Source organism: Drosophila bipectinata, unplaced genomic scaffold (genome assembly GCF_030179905.1).
Source record: "Drosophila bipectinata strain 14024-0381.07 unplaced genomic scaffold, DbipHiC1v2 scaffold_30, whole genome shotgun sequence".
NCBI classification, from domain to species: Eukaryota; Metazoa; Arthropoda; class Insecta; order Diptera; family Drosophilidae; genus Drosophila; species Drosophila bipectinata.
Window position 1 is genome coordinate 27,501 of NW_027222953.1, and position 12,500 is coordinate 40,000.

Genomic DNA, 12,500 nt, shown 5'->3' on the forward strand with positions numbered 1-12,500 from the left:
TCACTGCTCATGGGTCGATGAAGAACGCAGCAAACTGTGCGTCATCGTGTGAACTGCAGGACACATGAACATCGACATTTTGAACGCATATCGCAGTCCATGCTGTTATGTACTTTAATTAATTTTATAGTGCTGCTTGGACTACATATGGTTGAGGGTTGTAAGACTATGCTAATAAAGTTGCTTATTATTATATATTTTTATAATGATATGCATATGGTATATTATTGGATATATTTATATATTCATAATATTAAATATAAAAGCAATTATCTCAAATATTTATAAAAGAAAAAATGAAGATATACAATTCTTTCTTTTTTCAATTCAAATAATACTGAGAAATGTCTAGCATAAAAAAAATTAAATTTTTTTTAACTAGAATTGTCTCTTATTTAAAGATGCGAAAATTGAAAATATATCAAATATATTGTTCTTCATAGAGATATATTGTTTATATATATATATACATTGCTTTATACAACCTCAACTCATATGGGACTACCCCCTGAATTTAAGCATATTAATTAGGGGAGGAAAAGAAACTAACAAGGATTTTCTTAGTAGCGGCGAGCGAAAAGAAATCAGTTCAGCACTAAGTCACTTTGTCTATATGGCAAATGTGAGATGCAGTGTATGGAGCGTCAATATTCTAGTATGAGAAATTAACGATTTAAGTCCTTCTTAAATGAGGCCATTTACCCATAGAGGGTGCCAGGCCCGTATAACGTTAATGATTACTAGATGATGTTTCCAAAGAGTCGTGTTGCTTGATAGTGCAGCACTAAGTGGGTGGTAAACTCCATCTAAAACTAAATATAACCATGAGACCGATAGTAAACAAGTACCGTGAGGGAAAGTTGAAAAGAACTCTGAATAGAGAGTTAAATAGTACGTGAAACTGCTTAGAGGTTAAGCCCGATGAACCTGAATATCCATTATGGAAAATTCATCATTAAAGTTATAATATTTAAATAATATTATAGAAATAGTGTGCATTTTTTCCATATAAGGACATTGTAATCTATTAACATATATAATTTATCATAAAATATGACTTATAGTTTATTCAAATTATTATGCTTGCATTTTAACATAGGATAAATGTCATTAATTTGATAAAGTGTTGATAGATTAATAAGAATACAGTGCGTTAATTTTTCGGAATTATATAATGGCATAATTATCATTGATTTTTGTGTTTATTATATGCACTTGTATGATTAACAATGCGAAAGATTCAGGATACCTTCGGGACCCGTCTTGAAACACGGACCAAGGAGTCTAACATATGTGCAAGTTATTGGGATATAAACCTAATAGCGTAATTAACTTGACTATTAATGGGATTAGTTTTTTAACTATTTTATAGTTAATTAACACAATCCCGGGGCGTTCTATATAGTTATGTATAATAATATTTATATTATTTATGCCTCTAACTGGAACGTACCTTGAGCAGATATGCTGTGACCCGAAAGATGGTGAACTATACTTGATCAGGTTGAAGTCAGGGGAAACCCTGATGGAAGACCGAAACAGTTCTGACGTGCAAATCGATTGTCAGAATTGAGTATAGGGGCGAAAGACCAATCGAACCATCTAGTAGCTGGTTCCTTCCGAAGTTTCCCTCAGGATAGCTGGTGCATTTTAATGTTATATAAAATAATCTTATCTGGTAAAGCGAATGATTAGAGGCCTTAGGGTCGAAACGATCTTAACCTATTCTCAAACTTTAAATGGGTAAGAACCTTAACTTTCTTGATATGAAGTTTAAGGTTATGATATAATGTGCCCAGTGGGCCACTTTTGGTAAGCAGAACTGGCGCTGTGGGATGAACCAAACGTAATGTTACGGTGCCCAAATTAACAACTCATGCAGAAACCATGAAAGGCGTTGGTTGCTTAAAACAGCAGGACGGTGATCATGGAAGTCGAAATCCGCTAAGGAGTGTGTAACAACTCACCTGCCGAAGCAACTAGCCCTTAAAATGGATGGCGCTTAAGTTGTATACCTATACATTACCGCTAAAGTAGATGATTTATATTACTTGTAATATAAATTTTGAAACTTTAGTGAGTAGGAAGGTACAATGGTATGCGTAGAAGTGTTTGGCGTAAGCCTGCATGGAGCTGCTATTGGTACAGATCTTGGTGGTAGTAGCAAATAATCGAATGAGACCTTGGAGGACTGAAGTGGAGAAGGGTTTCGTGTGAACAGTGGTTGATCACGAGTTAGTCGGTCCTAAGTTCAAGGCGAAAGCCGAAAATTTTCAAGTAAAAATAAATATTACAATTATTGTGAAAATTATATACTTGAATAATTTTGAACGAAAGGGAATACGGTTCCAATTCCGTAACCTGTTGAGTATCCGTTTGTTATTAAATATGGGCCTCGTGCTCATCCTGGCAACAGGAACGACCATAAAGAAGCCGTCGAGAGATATCGGAAGAGTTTTCTTTTCTGTTTTATAGTCGTACTACCATGGAAGTCTTTCGCAGAGAATATGTTAGATGGGCTAGAAGAGCATGACAGAGACTGTTGTGTCGATATTTTCTCCTCGGACCTGAAAAATTTATGGTGGGGATACGCAAACTTCTCAACAGGCCGTACCAATATCCGCAGCTGGTCTCCAAGGTGAAGAGTCTCTAGTCGATAGAATAATGTAGGTAAGGGAAGTCGGCAAATTAGATCCGTAACTTCGGGATAAGGATTGGCTCTGAAGATTGAGATAGTCGGGCTTGATTGGGAAACAATAATATGGTTTATGTGCTCGTTCTGGGTAAATAGAGTTATAATCATTTATGGTTGTAACTTGTTCCCCGGATAGTTTAGTTACGTATCCAATTGTGGAACTTTCTTGCTAAAATTTTTAAGAATACTAGTTGGGTCAAACCAATTAGTTCTTATTAATTATAACGATTATCAATTAACAATCAATTCAGAACTGGCACGGACTTGGGGAATCCGACTGTCTAATTAAAACAAAGCATTGTGATGGCCCTAGCGGGTGTTGACACAATGTGATTTCTGCCCAGTGCTCTGAATGTCAAAGTGAAGAAATTCAAGTAAGCGCGGGTCAACGGCGGGAGTAACTATGACTCTCTTAAGGTAGCCAAATGCCTCGTCATCTAATTAGTGACGCGCATGAATGGATTAACGAGATTCCTTCTGTCCCTATCTACTATCTAGCGAAACCACAGCCAAGGGAACGGGCTTGGAATAATTAGCGGGGAAAGAAGACCCTTTTGAGCTTGACTCTAATCTGGCAGTGTAAGGAGACATAAGAGGTGTAGAATAAGTGGGAGATATTAGACTTCGGTTTGGTATCGACAATGAAATACCACTACTCTTATTGTTTCCTTACTTACTTGATTAAATGGAACGTGTATCATTTCCTAGCCATTATACGGATATATTTATTATATCTTATGGTATTGGGTTTTGATGCAAGCTTCTTGATCAAAGTATCACGAGTTTGTTATATAATCGCAAACAAATTCTTTAATGAGAGATGCATTCATGTATTATCGATTTGAAAATTTGGTATAACTCCAATTACTCAGGTATGATCCAATTCAAGGACATTGCCAGGTAGGGAGTTTGACTGGGGCGGTACATCTCTCAAATAATAACGGAGGTGTCCCAAGGCCAGCTCAGTGCGGACAGAAACCACACATAGAGCAAAAGGGCAAATGCTGACTTGATCTCGGTGTTCAGTACACACAGGGACAGCAAAAGCTCGGCCTATCGATCCTTTTGGTTTAAAGAGTTTTTAACAAGAGGTGTCAGAAAAGTTACCATAGGGATAACTGGCTTGTGGCGGCCAAGCGTTCATAGCGACGTCGCTTTTTGATCCTTCGATGTCGGCTCTTCCTATCATTGTGAAGCAAAATTCACCAAGCGTTGGATTGTTCACCCATGCAAGGGAACGTGAGCTGGGTTTAGACCGTCGTGAGACAGGTTAGTTTTACCCTACTAATGACAAAACGTTGTTGCGACAGCATTCCTGCGTAGTACGAGAGGAACCGCAGGTACGGACCAATGGCACAATACTTGTTCGAGCGAACAGTGGTATGACGCTACGTCCGTTGGATTATGCCTGAACGCCTCTAAGGTCGTATCCGTGCTGGACTGCAATGATAAATAAGGGGCAATTTGCATTGTATGGCTTCTAAACCATTTAAAGTTTATTATTTATATTTTAAACGACAATGGATGTGATGCCAATGTAATTTGTAACATAGTAAATTGGGAGGATCTTTGATCACCTGATGCCATGCTAGTTACATATGAAAACATTATTTAATACAATGACAAAGCCTAGAATCAATTGTAAACGACTTTTGTAACGGGCAAGGTGTTGTAAGTGGTTGAGCAGCTGCCATACTGCGATCCACTGAAGCTTATCCTTTGCTTGATGATTCGAAATATAAAAAAAATGTAAATATGCATGTGTAAATATGTATATTTAGTATAAAAAATCTTTATATGCTAAATCTAGAAAGCATATAAGGATTTATCACGGGTTGTCCACGTTTCCCTACTAATTGTGGCCTACTAACTGTTTCGTCATCTTATTAGTGACGTGAAAAATGAAAATAATATTTTTCATTTATATTGTTATAAGTCTTAAACCTTAAGACGGCGGGAGTTGAATTACTTTCGTTTAGGTAGCCAAATGCCTCGTCATCTTATTAGTGACGTGAAAAATGAAAATAATATTTTTCATTTATATTGTTATAAGTCTTAAAACGTATGACGGCGGAAGATGAATTACTTTCTTTTAGGTAGCCAAATGCCTCGTCATCTTATTAGTGACGTGAAAAATGAAAATAATATTTTTCATTTATATTGTTATAAGTCTTAAACTTTAAGACGGCGGGAGTTGAATTACTTTCGCATAGGTAGCCAAATGCCTCGTCATCTTATTAGTGACGCGCATGATTCAATTCAAGAGATTCCTTCTGTCCCTATTTAAAACCTCACGGATATTAAAAATATTAAACATATATTGTTATAAGTCTTAAACCTTAAGACGGCGGGAGTTGAATTACTTTCGCATAGGTAGCCAAATGCCTCGTCATCTTATTAGTGACGCGCATGATTCAATTCAAGAGATTCCTTCTGTCCCTATTTAAAACCTCACGGATATTAAAAATATTAAACATATATTGTTATAAGTCTTAAACCTTAAGACGGCGGGAGTTGAATTACTTTCGCATAGGTAGCCAAATGCCTCGTCATCTTATTAGTGACGTGAAAAATGAAAATAATATTTTTCATTTATATTGTTATAAGTCTTAAACTTTAAGACGGCGGGAGTTGAATTACTTTCGCATAGGTAGCCAAATGCCTCGTCATCTTATTAGTGACGTGAAAAATGAAAATAATATTTTTCATTTATATTGTTATAAGTCTTAAACCTTATAACGGCGGAAGATGAATTACTTTCGTTTAGGTAGCCAAATGCCTCGTCATCTTAATAGTGACGTGAAAAATTGAAAATAATATTTTTCATTTATATTGTTATAAGTCTTAAACTTTAAGACGGCGGGAGTTGAATTACTTTCGCATAGGTAGCCAAATGCCTCGTCATCTTATTAGTGACGTGAAAAATGAAAATAATATTTTTCATTTATATTGTTATAAGTCTTAAACCTTATAACGGCGGAAGATGAATTACTTTCGTTTAGGTAGCCAAATGCCTCGTCATCTTATTAGTGACGTGAAAAATGAAAATAATATTTTTCATTTATATTGTTATAAGTCTTAAACTTTAAGACGGCGGGAGTTGAATTACTTTCGCATAGGTAGCCAAATGCCTTGTCATCTTATTAGTGACGCGCATGATTCAATTCAAGAGATTCTTCTGTCCCTATTTAAAACCTCACGGATATTAAAAATATTAAACATATATTGTTATAAGTCTTAAACCTTAAGACGGCGGGAGTTGAATTACTTTCGCATAGGTAGCCAAATGCCTCGTCATCTTATTAGTGACGCGCATGATTCAATTCAAGAGATTCCTTCTGTCCCTATTTAAAACCTCACGGATATTAAAAATATTAAACATATATTGTTATAAGTCTTAAACCTTAAGACGGCGGGAGTTGAATTACTTTCGCATAGGTAGCCAAATGCCTCGTCATCTTATTAGTGACGCGCATGATTCAATTCAAGAGATTCCTTCTGTCCCTATTTAAAACCTCACGGATATTAAAAATATTAAACATATATTGTTATAAGTCTTAAACCTTAAGACGGCGGGAGTTGAATTACTTTCGCATAGGTAGCCAAATGCCTTGTCATCTTATTAGTGACGCGCATGATTCAATTCAAGAGATTCCTTCTGTCCCTATTTAAAACCTCACGGATATTAAAAATATTAAACATATATTGTTATAAGTCTTAAACCTTAAGACGGCGGGAGTTGAATTACTTTCGCATAGGTAGCCAAATGCCTCGTCATCTTATTAGTGACGCGCATGATTCAATTCAAGAGATTCCTTCTGTCCCTATTTAAAACCTCACGGATATTAAAAATATTAAACATATATTGTTATAAGTCTTAAACCTTAAGACGGCGGGAGTTGAATTACTTTCGCATAGGTAGCCAAATGCCTCGTCATCTTATTAGTGACGCGCATGATTCAATTCAAGAGATTCCTTCTGTCCCTATTTAAAACCTCACGGATATTAAAAATATTAAACATATATTGTTATAAGTCTTAAACCTTAAGACGGCGGGAGTTGAATTACTTTCGCATAGGTAGCCAAATGCCTCGTCATCTTATTAGTGACGCGCATGATTCAATTCAAGAGATTCCTTCTGTCCCTATTTAAAACCTCACGGATATTAAAAATATTAAACATATATTGTTATAAGTCTTAAACCTTAAGACGGCGGGAGTTGAATTACTTTCGCATAGGTAGCCAAATGCCTCGTCATCTTATTAGTGACGCGCATGATTCAATTCAAGAGATTCCTTCTGTCCCTATTTAAAAACTCACGAATATTAAAAATATTAAAAATATTTTCATATGGATATGCAATCGTATGGATATCCAAATATGTGTGGGAAAGTCGTACTTCCTATACGATAAATGACCGGATTGACGAAACCGTGTTCAAAAAGGTATATAGGGTAGGTGGTGTTCGGCCTACCAATATAATATTAAAATAATATTATATTAAACAGAAGATCGCCAGTATTAATATATAAGCATATGGTTATGAATACATATGCATATAACATATATGAAAATATATGAATATATAAAAAAAAATATATATGAATATGAAAATATTTATATGTATATGGAATATATGGTAGGTGATGATGTTAGCCTACCATATAATATATAATATAATAATTTAATTATATTATATTAAATATGGAAATATTAAAAATATATTAAAAATATTAAAAATATTTTCATATGGATATGCAATCGTATGGATATCCAAATATGTGTGGGAAAGTCATACTTCCCATACAATAAATGACCGGATTGACGAAACCGTGTTCAAAAAGGTATATAGGGTAGGTGGTGTTCAGCCTGCCAATATAATATTAAAATAATATTATATTAAACAGAAGACCGCCAGTATTAATATATGAGCATATGGTTATGAATACATATGCATATAACATATATGAAAATATATGAATATAAAAAAATATATATGGATATGAAAATATTTATATGTATATGAAATATATGGTAGGTGATGAGGATAGCCTACCATATAATATATAATATAATAATTTAATTATATTATATTAAATATGGAAATATTAAAAATATATTAAAAATATTAAAAATATTTTCATATGGATATGCAATCGTATGGATATCCAAATATGTGTGGGAAAGTCATACTTCCCATACAATAAATGACCGGATTGACGAAACCGTGTTCAAAAAGGTATATAGGGTAGGTGGTGTTCGGCCTACCAATATAATATTAAAATAATATTATATTAAACAGAAGACCGCCAGTATTAATATATGAGCATATGGTTATGAATACATATGCATATAACATATATGAAAATATATGAATATAAAAAAATATATATGGATATGAAAATATTTATATGTATATGAAATATATGGTAGGTGATGGTGATAGCCTACCATATAATATATAATATAATAATTTAATTATATTATATTAAATATGGAAATATTAAAAATATATTAAAAATATTAAAAATATTTTCATATGGATATGCAATCGTATGGATATCCAAATATGTGTGGGAAAGTCATACTTCCCATACAATAAATGACCGGATTGACGAAACCGTGTTCAAAAAGGTATATAGGGTAGGTGGTGTTCGGCCTACCAATATAATATTAAAATAATATTATATTAAACAGAAGACCGCCAGTATTAATATATAAGCATATGGTTATGAATACATATGCATATAACATATATGAAAATATATGAATATAAAAAAATATATATGGATATGAAAATATTTATATTATATGAAATATATGGTAGGTGATGGTGATAGCCTACCATATAATATATAATATAATAATTTAATTATATTATATTAAATATGGAAATATTAAAAATATATTAAAAATATTAAAAATATTTTCATATGGATATGCAATCGTATGGATATCCAAATATGTGTGGGAAAGTCATACTTCCCATACAATAAATGACCGGATTGACGAAACCGTGTTCAAAAAGGTATATAGGGTAGGTGGTGTTCAGCCTGCCAATATAATATTAAAATAATATTATATTAAACAGAAGATCGCCAGTATTAATATATAAGCATATGGTTATGAATACATATGCATATAACATATATGAAAATATATGAATATAAAAAAAATATATATGAATATGAAAATATTTATATGTATAGGAAAGATATGGTAGGTGATGAGATTAGCCTACCATATAATATATAATATAATAATTTAATTATATTATATTAAATATGGAAATATTAAAAATATATTAAAAATATTAAAAATATTTTCATATGGATATGCAATCGTATGGATATCCAAATATGTGTGGGAAAGTCATACTTCCCATACAATAAATGACCGGATTGACGAAACCGTGTTCAAAAAGGTATATAGGGTAGGTGGTGTTCAGCCTGCCAATATAATATTAAAATAATATTATATTAAACAGAAGATCGCCAGTATTAATATATAAGCATATGGTTATGAATACATATGCATATAACATATATGAAAATATATGAATATAAAAAAAATATATATGAATATGAAAATATTTATATGTATATGGAATATATGGTAGGTGATGATGTTAGCCTACCATATAATATATAATATAATAATTTAATTATATTATATTAAATATGGAAATATTAAAAATATATTAAAAATATTAAAAATATTTTCATATGGATATGCAATCGTATGGATATCCAAATATGTGTGGGAAAGTCATACTTCCCATTCAATAAATGACCGGATTGACGAAAACCGTGTTCAAAAGGTATATAGGGTAGGTGGTGTTTCAGCCTGCCAATATAATATTAAAATAATATTATATTAAACAGAAGACCGCCAGTATTAATATATGAGCATATGGTTATGAATACATATGCATATACATATATGAAAATATATGAATATAAAAAAATAATATGATATGAAAATATTTATATGTATATGAAATATATGGTAGGTGATGAGGATAGCCTACCATATAATATATAATATAATAATTTAATTATATTATATTAAATATGGAAATATTAAAAATATATTAAAAATATTAAAAATATTTTCATATGGATATGCAATCGTATGGATATCCAAATATGTGTGGGAAAGTCTACTTCCCTACAATAAATGACCGGATTGACGAAACCGTGTTCAAAAAGGTATTAGGGTAGGTGTGTTCAGCCTGCCAATATAATATTAAAATAATATTATATTCAACAGAAGACCGCCGTATTAATATAGTGAGCATATGGTTAATACATATGCATATAACATATATGAAAATATATGAATATATAAAAAAAATATATATGGATATGAAAATATTTATATGTATATGAAATATATGGTAGGTGATGGTGATAGCCTACCATATAATATATAATATAATAATTTAATTATATTATATTAAATATGGAAATATTAAAAATATATTAAAAATATTAAAAATATTTTCATATGGATATGCAATCGTATGGATATCCAAATATGTGTGGGAAAGTCATACTTCCCATACAATAAATGACCGGATTGACGAAACCGTGTTCAAAAAGGTATATAGGGTAGGTGGTGTTCAGCCTGCCAATATAATATTAAAATAATATTATATTAAACAGAAGACCGCCAGTATTAATATATAAGCATATGGTTATGAATACATATGCATATAACATATATGAAAATATATGAATATAAAAAAATATATATGGATATGAAAATATTTATATGTATATGAAATATATGGTAGGTGATGGTTATCGCCTACCATATAATATATAATATAATAATTTAATTATATTATATTAAATATGGAAATATTAAAAATATATTAAAAATATTAAAAATATTTTCATATGGATATGCAATCGTATGGATATCCAAATATGTGTGGGAAAGTCATACTTCCCATACAATAAATGACCGGATTGACGAAACCGTGTTCAAAAAGGTATATAGGGTAGGTGGTGTTCAGCCTGCCAATATAATATTAAAATAATATTATATTAAACAGAAGACCGCCAGTATTAATATATGAGCATATGGTTATGAATACATATGCATATAACATATATGAAAATATATGAATATAAAAAAATATATATGGATATGAAAATATTTATATGTATATGAAATATATGGTAGGTGATGAGGATAGCCTACCATATAATATATAATATAATAATTTAATTATATTATATTAAATATGGAAATATTAAAAATATATTAAAAATATTAAAAATATTTTCATATGGATATGCAATCGTATGGATATCCAAATATGTGTGGGAAAGTCATACTTCCCATACAATAAATGACCGGATTGACGAAACCGTGTTCAAAAAGGTATATAGGGTAGGTGGTGTTCGGCCTACCAATATAATATTAAAATAATATTATATTAAACAGAAGACCGCCAGTATTAATATATGAGCATATGGTTATGAATACATATGCATATAACATATATGAAAATATATGAATATAAAAAAATATATATGGATATGAAAATATTTATATGTATATGAAATATATGGTAGGTGATGGTGATAGCCTACCATATAATATATAATATAATAATTTAATTATATTATATTAAATATGGAAATATTAAAAATATATTAAAAATATTAAAAATATTTTCATATGGATATGCAATCGTATGGATATCCAAATATGTGTGGGAAAGTCATACTTCCCATACAATAAATGACCGGATTGACGAAACCGTGTTCAAAAAGGTATATAGGGTAGGTGGTGTTCGGCCTACCAATATAATATTAAAATAATATTATATTAAACAGAAGACCGCCAGTATTAATATATAAGCATATGGTTATGAATACATATGCATATAACATATATGAAAATATATGAATATAAAAAAATATATATGGATATGAAAATATTTATATGTATATGAAATATATGGTAGGTGATGGTGATAGCCTACCATATAATATATAATATAATAATTTAATTATATTATATTAAATATGGAAATATTAAAAATATATTAAAAATATTAAAAATATTTTCATATGGATATGCAATCGTATGGATATCCAAATATGTGTGGGAAAGTCATACTTCCCATACAATAAATGACCGGATTGACGAAACCGTGTTCAAAAAGGTATATAGGGTAGGTGGTGTTCAGCCTGCCAATATAATATTAAAATAATATTATATTAAACAGAAGACCGCCAGTATTAATATATGAGCATATGGTTATGAATACATATGCATATAACATATATGAAAATATATGAATATAAAAAAATATATATGGATATGAAAATATTTATATGTATATGAAATATATGGTAGGTGATGGGGATAGCCTACCATATAATATATAATATAATAATATTTATTATATTATAATAAATATGGAAATATTAAATTATTTTCATATGGATATGGATATGGATATGGATATGGATATACATATTCATATGGATATACTAAAATATACTGAAATATACCGATGAGTATATTTAGGTGAGGGTAAAAAGGCAAATAAATACCCAGCTTGACGAAAGTGTGTTCAAAAAGGTATATAGGGTAGGTGGTGTCGTCCTACCAATATAGTATATTATTTATATTATATGAATATACTAAAATACCGATGAGTATTTTTAGGTGAGGGAAAGAAGGCAAATAAATACCCAGCTTGACGAAAGTGTGGTCAAAAAGGTATATATGGTAGGTGGTGTAAGCCTATCTATATAATATAACATACTATATTATATAT

The 12,500-nt window shown here is 30.7% G+C and overlaps 1 non-coding gene and 1 pseudogene across 1 annotated transcript; both read left to right on the top strand.

Annotated features, from left to right (window-relative positions):
* LOC138927526 (5.8S ribosomal RNA) overlaps positions 1 to 161 on the top strand; it is a 177-nt pseudogene extending 16 nt beyond the window's left edge.
* A 320-nt stretch (positions 162 to 481) lies between these two features.
* LOC138927523 (large subunit ribosomal RNA) lies at positions 482 to 4,430 on the top strand. The gene has a single exon (XR_011444003.1). It is a non-coding gene; the product is annotated as a large subunit ribosomal RNA (ribosomal RNA).
* The last annotated feature ends 8,070 nt before the right edge of the window (positions 4,431 to 12,500 follow it).